Source organism: Oncorhynchus masou, unplaced genomic scaffold, assembly GCF_036934945.1.
Source record: "Oncorhynchus masou masou isolate Uvic2021 unplaced genomic scaffold, UVic_Omas_1.1 unplaced_scaffold_545, whole genome shotgun sequence".
Taxonomy (NCBI): domain Eukaryota; kingdom Metazoa; phylum Chordata; class Actinopteri; order Salmoniformes; family Salmonidae; genus Oncorhynchus; species Oncorhynchus masou.
The window spans coordinates 280,360-294,026 of record NW_027011865.1 but is presented as its reverse complement, the minus strand read 5'-3'; the positions used below and the strand labels follow the sequence as shown (position 1 = coordinate 294,026).

Genomic DNA, 13,667 nt, shown 5'->3' with positions numbered 1-13,667 from the left:
ACCATAACTAATACCATACATTAACCATACCATACATTAACCATACCATAACTAATGCCATCAATTAACCATATCATAACTAATACCATACATTAACCATACCATAACTAATACCACCAATTAACCATACCATAACTAATACCATCAATTAACCATACCATAACTAATACCATCAATTAACCATAACATAACATATACCATACATTAACCATACCATAACTAATACCACCAATTAACCATACCATAACTAATACCATAAAATAACCATACAATAACCATACCATAACATATACCATACATTAACCATACCATCAATTCACCACACCATAACATATACCATACATTAACCATACCATACATTAACCATACCATAACTAATACCACCAATTAACCATACCATAACTAATACCATAAAATAACCATACAATAACCATACCATAACATAAACCATACCATCAATTCACCATACCATAACATATACCATACATTAACCATACCATACATTAACCATACCATAACTAATACCATCAATTAACCATACCATAACTAATACCATACATTAACCATACCATAACTAATACCATCAATTAACCATAGCATAACATATACCATACATTAACCATAACTAATACCATACATTAACCATACCATAACTAATACCACCAATTAACCATACCATAACATATACCATACATTAACCATACCATAACTAATACCATCAATTAACCATACCATAACATATACCATACATTAACCATACCATAACTAATACCATCAATTAACCATACCATAACATATACCATACATTAACCATAACTAATACCATACATTAACCATACCATACATTAACCATACCATAACTAATGCCATCAATTAACCATATCATAACTAATACCATACATTAACCATACCATAACTAATACCATCAATTAACCATACCATAACTAATACCATCAATTAACCATACCATAACATATACCATACATTAACCATACCATAACTAATACCACCAATTAACCATACCATAACTAATACCATAAAATAACCATACAATAACCATACCATAACATATACCATACATTAACCATACCATCAATTCACCACACCATAACATATACCATACATTAACCATACCATACATTAACCATACCATAACTAATACCATCAATTAACCATACCATAACTAATACCATACATTAACCATACCATAACTAATACCACCAATTAACCATACCATAATATATACCATACATTAACCATACCATAACTAATACCACCAATTAACCATACCATAACTAATACCATAAAATAACCATACAATAACCATACCATAACATATACCATACATTAACCATACCATCAATTCACCATACCATAACATATACCATACATTAACCATACCATACATTAACCATACCATAACTAATACCATCAATTAACCATACCATAACTAATACCATACATTAACCATACCATAACTAATACCACCAATTAACCATACCATAACTAATACCATAAAATTACCATACAATAACCATACCATAACTAACACCATAAAATAACCATCCCATAAATAAATACCAAGAACTTCACCAGCAGTCACCAAACCTTCGTCCAATTCTTTAAACCAATCTAAAGGTATGTTTTGGAGTTCCTCAAGGTACTGCTATAGGACCACTACTGTCCTTATTATGATATACACCTGTTAAATCCACTTCAATCAGTGTCGATGAAGGGGAGGAGACAAGCTCAAGACCATTGAGACATGGATTGTGTATGTGTGCCATTCAGAGGGTGAATGGGCAAGACAAAAGATTTAAGTTCCTTTGAACAGGGTTATGGTAGTAGGTGCCAGGCGCATCGGTTTGAGTGTGTCAAGAACAGCAACACCGCTGGAGTTTTTCACGCTCAACAATTTCCTGTTTGTATCAAGAATGTTCCACCACACAATAGACATCCTGCCAACGTGGCACAACTGTGGGAAGCATTGGAGGGTAAAGTCCATCCCCCGACAAATTGAGGGCAAAAGGGGGGAGGGGGGGGTTGTGCAAGTCAATATTAGGAAGACGTTTCATAATGTTTTGTACACTCGGTGTATATGATACCTGTCTTACCTGAGTGGTAGAGGGGATGACACAGGCTGGCTCAACATCAGGCTGTCGTGAGGAGAGAGCTGGGGAATGTCAACACATTACCAGAGGTAGAGTGTGGTGGGGACAGGTCTGGCATAAAATGGCTGCCGCACTTCATTTAGCAGGTGGCTGTTATCAAAGACTCCCATATAACCTGTACTGTCTCTGTTGCCAGAGATTGGTGCTAGAAGGGGGTATAGTGTGGTGGGGACAGGTCTGGCACAAAATGGCTGCCACACTTCATTTAGCAGGTGGCTGTTATCAAAGACTCCCATATAACCAGTACTGTCTCTATTGCCAGAGATTGGTGCTAGAAGGGGGTATAGTGTGGTGGGGACAGGTCTGGCACAAAATGGCTGCCACACTTCATTTAGCAGGTGGCTGTTATCAAAGACTCCCATATAACCAGTACTGTCTCTATTGCCAGAGATTGGTGCTAGAAGGGGGTACGTTACCTCAATACAATGTAAATAACTTTGAGAAAAACACTATTAAAAGAATGATGATTTTGATCAAGACAGAGTCAGACATGGTTTAGTCGTGAATAGAGACACACACTGACAGAAACCATAAACATAACATAGCAGCCAGCACCATGGATGCCTTAACTCACCTGCACCAGTATCCTGGGCCTCTGAGAGGAGGGGAAGGGGACCTTGTGCATGAAGTGGGAGATGTGCCTGACAGGAAGAGGAAGAAGAAGGAGAAGAAGAAGAGGAAGAAGAAGGAGAAGAAGAAGAGGAAGGAGAAGAGGAAGAAGAAGGAGAAGAAGAAGAGGAAGGAGAAGGAGAAGAATAAGAGGAAGGAGAAGAAGAAGAGGAAGAAGGAGAAGAAGAAGAGGAAGAAGAAGAAGAGGAAGGAGAAGGAGAAGAAGAAGAGGAAGAAGAAGGAGAAGAAGAAGAGGAAGAAGAAGGAGAAGAAGAAGAGGAAGAAGAAGGAGAAGAAGAAGAGGAAGAAGAAGGAGAATAAGAAGAGGAAGGAGAAGGAGAAGAAGAAGAAGAAGGAGAAGAAGAAGAGGAATAAGAAGGAGAAGAAGAAGAGGAAGAAGAAGGAGAGGAAGGAGAAGAGTTACAGGACATGAGGCCAGAAATAACCCTGAGGAGGAGGTGAGCATAATCTGTCATCACACCATCTGGGACAGGGGGGGTAGATTTACATAGAGTTCTGCCACTACACTGTCACCTGACCATCACAATGCCCTGTTGAACTGTCAGCAAACACTTGATCTAAACATAGCCTCTGGTGTTTATTTAGTGGACTGGATACCATTCGGAATTGTTAAATATTCTAGGGAGTGTGTCTACAGTGTATCTATGTACAAAGTGCCTGGGTATGGTGCCTGTTCTATACAGAGCTGTCAGACAACACAGTCCGTGTCATACAGGGTCACTGACAACACTGTGTACTTATAAAGGACCGTGGCTCAGCATGGTCCCGAGCAACACCAAGGCCAATGGGTTCAAGTGCTGCAGTTGATACCACAAATGTCTGCTGTGTCCCAATATATATTATTCACACGGTGCTCACTTCTCGATGGGCAGGGTGTGAGGTCCGGAGATGGAGTATCGATAGAGGAAGGTGAGGAACTTGCGGAAGGCGTCAAAGAAGGGCCAGTGAGACAGCAAACAGATACACTTGCTGGTGTGTAGCGCTCTGGGGCCCGGAGCTGGGGTGGAGGGGGGGGTGGCTGGGGAAGAGGGCCCGTGGTCCAGCCCCGGCAGACCCAGCTGAGAGCGCTGCTGGTCGGTCAGACAGTCCTGGGAGTAGGGCTCGTAGAACTGGATGGCTGCACCGTACACCTGAGATGAGGAAACACACAGATACACGTCAGGATGGATCCATTAGTACAAAGAAGTAGGGGCACATATGTATCTGTTGCCATACAGCTGACTGGAACCAGAGAACGTCAGTCGAGTGGAATGAGGAGTGGAGCGAGGAGCTGGAGCGAGGAGTGGAGGGTGTCCAATTTGACTGGAGCGCACACTTCATGAGCTCAGGGCATGCCTGTCCCAGCATGCATTTGTATAGTCTACTTGTGTGCTGCTATAGCCTCTTGCTTTAGCTACTGTCATGGAGTTCACTAAATATTTTCATAAAGAAACTGATAAAACACACAGGTGTTAAATCAAGGTGACTTACAAAGATGAGAACCAAGAGAGGGAGTGTGGTGATGTAGTGTCCACAACTAAAGAAGAGAGGTAGTGTGGTGATGTAGTGTCCACAACTAAAGAAGAGAGGTAGTGTGGTGATGTAGTGTGGTGATGTAGTGTCCACAACTAAAGAAGAGAGGGAGTGTGGTGATGTAGTGTCCACAACTAAAGAAGAGAGGGAGTGTGGTGATGTAGTGTCCACAACTAAAGAAGAGAGGTAGTGTGGTGATGTAGTGTGGTGATGTAGTGTCCACAACTAAAGAAGAGAGGGAGTGTGGTGATGTAGTGTCCACTACTAAAGAAGAGAGGTAGTGTGGTGATGTAGTGTGGTGATGTAGTGTCCACAACTAAAGAAGAGAGGGAGTGTGGTGATGTAGTGTGGTGATGTAGTGTCCACAACTAAAGAAGAGAGGGAGTGTGGTGATGTAGTGTCCACAACTAAAGAAGAGAGGGAGTGTGGTGATGTAGTGTCCACTACTAATGAAGAGAGGGAGTGTGGTGATGTAGTGTGGTGATGTAGTGTCCACAACTAAAGAAGAGAGGGAGTGTGGTGATGTAGTGTCCACAACTAAAGAAGAGAGGGAGTGTGGTGATGTAGTGTCCACCACTAAAGAAGAGAGGGAGTGTGGTGATGTAGTGAAGTGATGTAGTGCCCACAACTAATGAAGAGAGGTAGTGTGGTGATGTAGTGTCCACTACTAATGAAGATAGGTAGTGTGGTGATGTAGTGTGGTGATGTAGTGTGGTGATGTAGTGTGGTGATGTAGTGTCCACAACTAAATAAGAGAGGGAGTGTGGTGATGTAGTGTGGTGATGTAGTGTCCACAACTAAAGAAGAGAGGGAGTGTGGTGATGTAGTGTCCACAACTAAAGAAGAGAGGGAGTGTGGTGATGTAGTGTCCACTACTAAAGAAGAGAGGGAGTGTGGTGATGTAGTGTCCACAACTAAAGAAGAGAGGGAGTGTGGTGATGTAGTGTGGTGATGTAGTGTCCACAACTAAAGAAGTGAGGGAGTGTGGTGATGTAGTGTGGTGATGTAGTGTCCACAACTAATGAAGAGAGGGAGTGTGGTGATGTAGTGTCCACTACTAAAGAAGAGAGGTAGTGTGGTGATGTAGTGTGGTGATGTAGTGTCCACAACTAAAGAAGAGAGGTAGTGTGGTGATGTAGTGTGGTGATGTAGTGTCCACAACAAAAGAAGAGAGGGAGTGTGGTGATGTAGTGTCCACAACTAATGAAGAGAGGTAGTGTGGTGATGTAGTGTCCACTACTAAAGAAGAGAGGGAGTGTGGTGATGTAGTGTCCACTACTAAAGAAGAGAGGGAGTGTGGTGATGTAGTGTCCACAACTAATGAAGATAGGTAGTGTGGTGATGTAGTGTCCACAACTAAAGAAGAGAGGGAGTGTGGTGATGTAGTGTGGTGATGTAGTGTCCACAACTAAAGAAGTGAGGGAGTGTGGTGATGTAGTGTGGTGATGTAGTGTCCACAACTAATGAAGAGAGGGAGTGTGGTGATGTAGTGTCCACTACTAAAGAAGAGAGGTAGTGTGGTGATGTAGTGTCCACAACTAAAGAAGAGAGGGAGTGTGGTGATGTAGTGTCCACTACTAAAGAAGAGAGGAGTGTGGTGATGTAGTGTCCACTACTAAAGAAGAGAGGTAGTGTGGTGATGTAGTGTCCACAACTAAAGAAGAGAGGGAGTGTGGTGATGTAGTGTCCACTACTAAAGAAGAGAGGGAGTGTGGTGATGTAGTGTCCACTACTAAAGAAGAGAGGGAGTGTGGTGATGTAGTGTCCACTACTAAAGAAGAAGAGAGGAGTGTGGTGATGTAGTGTCCACTACTAAAGAAGAGAGGGAGTGTGGTGATGTAGTGTCCACTACTAAAGAAGAGAGGGAGTGTGGTGATGTAGTGTCCACAACTAAAGAAGAGAGGGAGTGTGGTGATGTAGTGTCCACAACTAATGAAGAGAGGGAATGTGGTGATGTAGTGTCCACTACTAAAGAAGAGAGGGAGTGTGGTGATGTAGTGTCCACAACTAAAGAAGAGAGGGAGTGTGGTGATGTAGTGTCCACAACTAAAGAAGAGAGGGAGTGTGGTGATGTAGTGTGGTAATGTAGTGTCCACAACTAAAGAAGAGAGGGAGTGTGGTGATGTAGTGTCCACAACTAAAGAAGAGAGGAGATGGAAGAAGAGAGGGAAAGAGAGGGAGTGTGGGAGAGTGTCTATTCAGAGTGTTTAATATGACATGTAGTCTATTCAGAGTGTTAATATACTGTTTAATATGACATGTAGTCTATTCAGAGTGTTTAATATGACATGTAGTCTATTCAGAGAGTTGATATACTGTTTAATATGACATGTAGTCTAATCAGAGTGTTTATATACTGTTTAATATGACATGTAGTCTATTCAGTGTGTTTAATATGACATGTAGTCTATTCAGAGTGTTTAATATGACATGTACTCTATTCAGAGTGTTTATATACTGTTTAATATGACATGTAGTCTATTCAGTGTGTTTAATATGACATGTACTCTATTCAGAGTGTTTAATATGACATGTAGTCTATTCAGTGTTTAATATGACATGTAGTCTATTCAGTGTTTAATATGACATGTAGTCTATTCAGTGTTTAATATGACATGTAGTCTATTCAGTGTTTAATATCACATGTAGTCTATTCAGAGTGTTTAATATCACATGTAGTCTATTCAGAGTGTTTAATATGACATGTAGTCTATTCAGTGTTTAATATGACATGTAGTCTATTCAGTGTTTAATATGACATGTAGCCTATTCAGAGTGTTTAATATGACATGTAGTCTAATCAGAGTGTTTATATACTGTTTAATATGACATGTAGTCTAATCAGAGTGTTTATATACTGTTTAATATCACATGTAGTCTATTCAGAGTGTTTAATATGACATGTAGTCTATTCAGTGTTTAATATGACATGTAGTCTATTCAGTGTTTAATATGACATGTAGTCTATTCAGAGTGTTGATATACTGTTTAATATGACATGTAGTCTAATCAGAGTGTTTATATACTGTTTAATATGACATGTAGTCTATTCAGAGTGTTTAATATGACATGTAGTCTATTCAGAGTGTTTAATATGACATGTAGTCTATTCAGAGTGTTTAATATGACATGTAGTCTATTCAGAGTGTTTAATATGACATGTAGTCTATTCAGAGTGTTTAATATGACATGTAGTCTATTCAGAGTGTTTAATATGACATGTAGTCTATTCAGAGTGTTTAATATGACATGTAGTCTATTCAGAGTGTTTATATACTGTTTAATATGACATGTAGTCTATTCAGTGTGTTTAATATGACATGTAGTCTAATCAGAGTGTTTATATACTGTTTAATATGACATGTAGTCTATTCAGAGTGTTTATATACTGTTTAATATGCCATGTAGTCTATTCAGAGTGTTTAATATGACATGTAGTCTATTCAGAGTGTTGATATACTGTTTAATATGACATGTAGTCTATTCAGTGTGTTTAATATGACATGTAGTCTATTCAGAGTGTTTATATACTGTTTAATATGACATGTAGTCTATTCAGAGTGTTTAATATGACATGTAGTCTATTCAGTGTTTAATATGACATGTAGTCTAATCAGAGTGTTTATATACTGTTTAATATGACATGTAGTCTATTCAGAGTGTTTAATATGACATGTAGTCTATTCAGAGTGTTTAATATGACATGTAGTCTATTCAGAGTGTTTATATACTGTTTAATATGACATGTAGTCTATTCAGAGTGTTTAATATGACATGTAGTCTATTCAGAGTGTTTAATATGACATGTAGTCTAATCAGAGTGTTTATATACTGTTTAATATGACATGTAGTCTATTCAGAGTGTTTAATATGACATGTAGTCTATTCAGAGTGTTTAATATGACATGTAGTCTATTCAGTGTGTTTAATATGACATGTAGTCTATTCAGAGTGTTTATATACTGTTTAATATGACATGTACTCTATTCAGAGTGTTTAATATGACATGTAGTCTAATCAGAGTGTTTATATACTGTTTAATATGACATGTAGTCTATTCAGAGTGTTTAATATGACATGTAGTCTATTCAGAGTGTTTAATATGACATGTAGTCTATTCAGAGTGTTTATATACTGTTTAATATGACATGTAGTCTATTCAGAGTGTTTATATACTGTTTAATATGACATGTACTCTATTCAGAGTGTTTAATATGACATGTAGTCTAATCAGAGTGTTTATATACTGTTTAATATGACATGTAGTCTATTCAGAGTGTTTAATATGACATGTAGTCTATTCAGTGTTTAATATGACATGTAGTCTATTCAGTGTTTAATATGACATGTAGTCTAATCAGAGTGTTTATATACTGTTTAATATGACATGTAGTCTATTCAGAGTGTTTAATATGACATGTAGTCTATTCAGAGTGTTTAATATGACATGTAGTCTATTCAGAGTGTTGATATACTGTTTAATATGCCATGTAGTCTATTCAGAGTGTTTAATATGACATGTAGTCTATTCAGTGTTTAATATGACATGTAGTCTATTCAGAGTGTTTATATACTGTTTAATATGACATGTAGTCTATTCAGTGTGTTTAATATGACATGTAGTCTAATCAGAGTGTTTATATACTGTTTAATATCACATGTAGTCTATTCAGAGTGTTTAATATGACATGTAGTCTATTCAGTGTTTAATATGACATGTAGTCTATTCAGTGTTTAATATGACATGTAGTCTAATCAGAGTGTTTATATACTGTTTAATATGACATGTAGTCTATTCAGAGTGTTTATATACTGTTTAATATGCCATGTAGTCTATTCAGAGTGTTTAATATGACATGTAGTCTATTCAGAGTGTTGATATACTGTTTAATATGACATGTAGTCTATTCAGTGTGTTTAATATGACATGTAGTCTATTCAGAGTGTTTATATACTGTTTAATATGACATGTAGTCTATTCAGAGTGTTTAATATGACATGTAGTCTATTCAGAGTGTTTAATATGACATGTAGTCTATTCAGAGTGTTTAATATGACATGTAGTCTATTCAGAGTGTTTATATACTGTTTAATATGACATGTAGTCTATTCAGAGTGTTTAATATGACATGTAGTCTATTCAGAGTGTTTAATATGACATGTAGTCTAATCAGAGTGTTTATATACTGTTTAATATGACATGTAGTCTATTCAGAGTGTTTAATATGACATGTAGTCTATTCAGAGTGTTTAATATGACATGTAGTCTATTCAGTGTGTTTAATATGACATGTAGTCTATTCAGAGTGTTTATATACTGTTTAATATGACATGTACTCTATTCAGAGTGTTTAATATGACATGTAGTCTAATCAGAGTGTTTATATACTGTTTAATATGACATGTAGTCTATTCAGAGTGTTTAATATGACATGTAGTCTATTCAGAGTGTTTAATATGACATGTAGTCTATTCAGAGTGTTTATATACTGTTTAATATGACATGTAGTCTATTCAGAGTGTTTATATACTGTTTAATATGACATGTACTCTATTCAGAGTGTTTAATATGACATGTAGTCTAATCAGAGTGTTTATATACTGTTTAATATGACATGTAGTCTATTCAGAGTGTTTAATATGACATGTAGTCTATTCAGAGTGTTTAATATGACATGTAGTCTATTCAGAGTGTTTATATACTGTTTAATATGACATGTAGTCTATTCAGAGTGTTTAATATGACATGTAGTCTAATCAGAGTGTTTATATACTGTCTAATATGACATGTAGTCTATTCAGAGTGTTTATGGTATGTCCAGGTAGTCACAACAATAGATGGGTGTTGGTTAAATGGTGATTATAATGAACGGAGGGAATTTGGAGCGACTCGATATTTTTTCTTCCTGTGAGCGAGAAGTGGTTTTTAGCAGAGCGGTTGGAAAGGCCGTGGAGCGGCGCCCCTTGAGCGATGAGATGGACCTCCGACCTCTCACTCTGACTGGAAAACATACATGAACCACACAGTGTTAGTCTTGTAATACTTGTATCCAGTGCACCATAATCAACCATTAATCACCGTGCTTCTCAGTGAAACTTAAATAAGAATCAGGGTTTTCTCTGGATAAAAAAGGGACTTGGGTGGTGGGTGTGGCCGGGGGCTTGGCAAGGAGCCCTCTTTGGACTTAAAGAGGCCCGCCCAATCATTTTCTATGCAGACAAATCCCTGAGCATTTAAAAAGCAATACATATAGCTAGGTTACCCTCTCTCTCTGTCTTTACTCTGTCTGTACCTGACCTTGTACCAGCTAGGTTACTCTCTCTCTGTGTTTTTACCTTCTCTCTCTACACATTCTAAATCTAGCCTAAATCCTAGAGACAAACGCAGAGCAATTTGATTCCTGGAAACCCAGTATTATGCTCTTAGAGACAGATCACATAACATCATAATATACAGTCTGTGGATCACAGCCAAAAGGCTTTTCTGATCTCATAGAGTATTTAGGTCGTTTTCTAACTGTTCCCAGAAGAGGGTATAGTCAGGTAACAGAACAGCCTTCTGTCAGGAGGTATAGTCTAGTACAGAACAGCCTTCTGTCAGAGGGTATAGTCTAGTATAGAACAGCCTTCTGTCAGAGGGTATAGTCTAGTATAGAACAGCCTTCTGTCAGAGGGTATAGTCTAGTATAGAACAGCCTTCTGTCAGGAGGTATAGTCTAGTATAGAACAGCCTTCTGTCAGGAGGTATAGTCTAGTATAGAACAGCCTTCTGTCAGAGGGTATAGTCTAGTATAGAACAGCCTTCTGTCAGAGGGTATAGTCTAGTATAGAACAGCCTTCTGTCAGAGGGTATAGTCTAGTATAGAACAGCCTTCTGTCAGGAGGTATAGTCTAGTATAGAACAGCCTTCTGTCAGAGGGTATAGTCTAGTATAGAACAGCCTTCTGTCAGAGGGTATAGTCTAGTATAGAACAGCCTTCTGTCAGAGGGTATAGTCTAGTATAGAACAGCCTTCTGTCAGAGGGTATAGTCTAGTATAGAACAGCCTTCTGTCAGAGGGTATAGTCTAGTACAAAACAGCCTTCTGTCAGGAGGTATAGTCTAGTATAGAACAGCTTTCAGTCAGGGGGTATAGTCTAGTATAGAACAGCCTTCTGTCAGGAGGTATAGTCTAGTATAGAACAGCCTTCTGTCAGAGGGCATAGTCTAGTATAGAACAGCCTTCTGCCAGAGGGTATAGTCTAGTACAGAACAGCTTTCAGTCAGGGGGTATAGTCTAGTATAGAACAGCCTTCTGTCAGAGGGTATAGTCTAGTATAGAACAGCTTTCAGTCAGGAGGTATAGTCTAGTATAGAACAGCCTTCTGTCAGAGGGTATAGTCTAGTATAGAACAGCCTTCTGCCAGAGGGTATAGTCTAGTATAGAACAGCCTTCTGTCAGGAGGTATAGTCTAGTATAGAACAGCCTTCTGCCAGAGGGTATAGTCTAGTATAGAACAGCCTTCTGTCAGAGGGTATAGTCTAGTATAGAACAGCCTTCTGTCAGGAGGTATAGTCTAGTATAGAACAGCCTTCTGTCAGAGGGTATAGTCTAGTACAGAACAGCCTTCTGTCAGAGGGTATAGTCTAGTATAGAACAGCCTTCTGTCAGGGGGTATAGTCTGGTATAGAACAGCCTTCTGTCAGGAGGTATAGTCTAGTATAGAACAGCCTTCTGTCAGAGGGTATAGTCTAGTATAGAACAGCCTTCTGCCAGAGGGTATAGTCTAGTACAGAACAGCTTTCAGTCAGGGGGTATAGTCTAGTATAGAACAGCCTTCTGTCAGAGGGTATAGTCTAGTATAGAACAGCTTTCAGTCAGGAGGTATAGTCTAGTATAGAACAGCCTTCTGTCAGAGGGTATAGTCTAGTATAGAACAGCCTTCTGCCAGAGGGTATAGTCTAGTATAGAACAGCCTTCTGTCAGAGGGTATAGTCTAGTATAGAACAGCTTTCAGTCAGGAGGTATAGTCTAGTATAGAACAGCCTTCTGTCAGAGGGTATAGTCTAGTATAGAACAGCCTTCTGTCAGAGGGTATAGTCTAGTATAGAACAGCCTTCTGTCAGAGGGTATAGTCTAGTATAGAACAGCCTTCTGTCAGAGGGTATAGTCTAGTACAGAACAGCCTTCTGTCAGAGGGTATAGTCTAGTACAGAACAGCCTTCTGTCAGAGGGTGTGTTCTCCCTGTGTGTACAGTCTAGTATAGAATAGCCTTCAGTCAGAGGGTGTGTTCTCCCTGTGTGTAGTCTAGTATAGAACAGCCTTCAGTCAGAGGGTGTGTTCTCCCTGTGTGTACAGTCTAGTATAGAACAGCCTTCAGTCAGAGGGTGTGTTCTCCCTGTGTGTACAGTCTAGTATAGAATAGCCTTCAGTCAGAGGGTGTGTTCTCCCTGTGTGTACAGTCTAGTATAGAACAGCCTTCAGTCAGGGGGTGTAGTCTAGTATAGAACAGCCTTCTGTCAGAGGGTACAGTCTAGTATAGAACAGCCTTCTGTCAGAGGGTATAGTCTAGTATAGAACAGCCTTCTGTCAGGGGGTATATTTTTAGTACAGAACAGCCTTCTGTCAGAGGGTATAGTCTAGTATAGAACAGCCTTCAGTCAGGGGGTATAGTCTAGTATAGAACAGCCTTCTATCAGAGGGTATAGTCTAGTATAGAACAGCCTTCTGTCAGGGGGTATAGTCTAGTATAGAACAGCCTTCAGTCAGAGGGTATAGTCTAGTACAGAACAGCCTTCTGTCAGAGGGTATAGTCTAGTATAGAACAGCCTTCTGTCAGAGGGTATAGTCTAGTATAGAACAGCCTTCTGTCAGAGGGTATAGTCTAGTATAGAACAGCCTTCTGTCAGGAGGTATAGTCTAGTATAGAACAGCCTTCTGTCAGAGGGTATAGTCTAGTATAGAACAGCCTTCAGTCAGAGGGTATAGTCTAGTATAGAACAGCCTTCTGTCAGAGGGTATAGTCTGGTATAGAACAGCCTTCTGTCAGAGGGTATAGTCTAGTATAGAACAGCCTTCAGTCAGGAGGTATAGTCTAGTATAGAACATCCTTCTGTCAGAGGGTATAGTCTAGTATAGAACAGCCTTCAATCAGAGGGTATAGTCTAGTACAGAACAGCCTTCTGTCAGAGGGTATAGTCTAGTATAGAACAGCCTTCAGTCAGGGGGTATAGTCTAGTATAGAACAGCCTTCTGTCAGAGGGTATAGTCTAGTATAGAACAGCCTTCAGTCAGGAGGTATAGTCTAGTATAGAACAGCCTTCTGTCAGAGGGTACAGTCTAGTATAGAACAGCCTTCTGTCAGGGGGTATAG

At 39.1% G+C, this 13,667-nt stretch overlaps 1 pseudogene; it reads right to left on the bottom strand.

Annotated features, from left to right (window-relative positions):
- LOC135536018 (C-myc promoter-binding protein-like) overlaps nt 1-13,667 on the bottom strand; it is a 167,222-nt pseudogene that overhangs the window by 83,017 nt on the left and 70,538 nt on the right.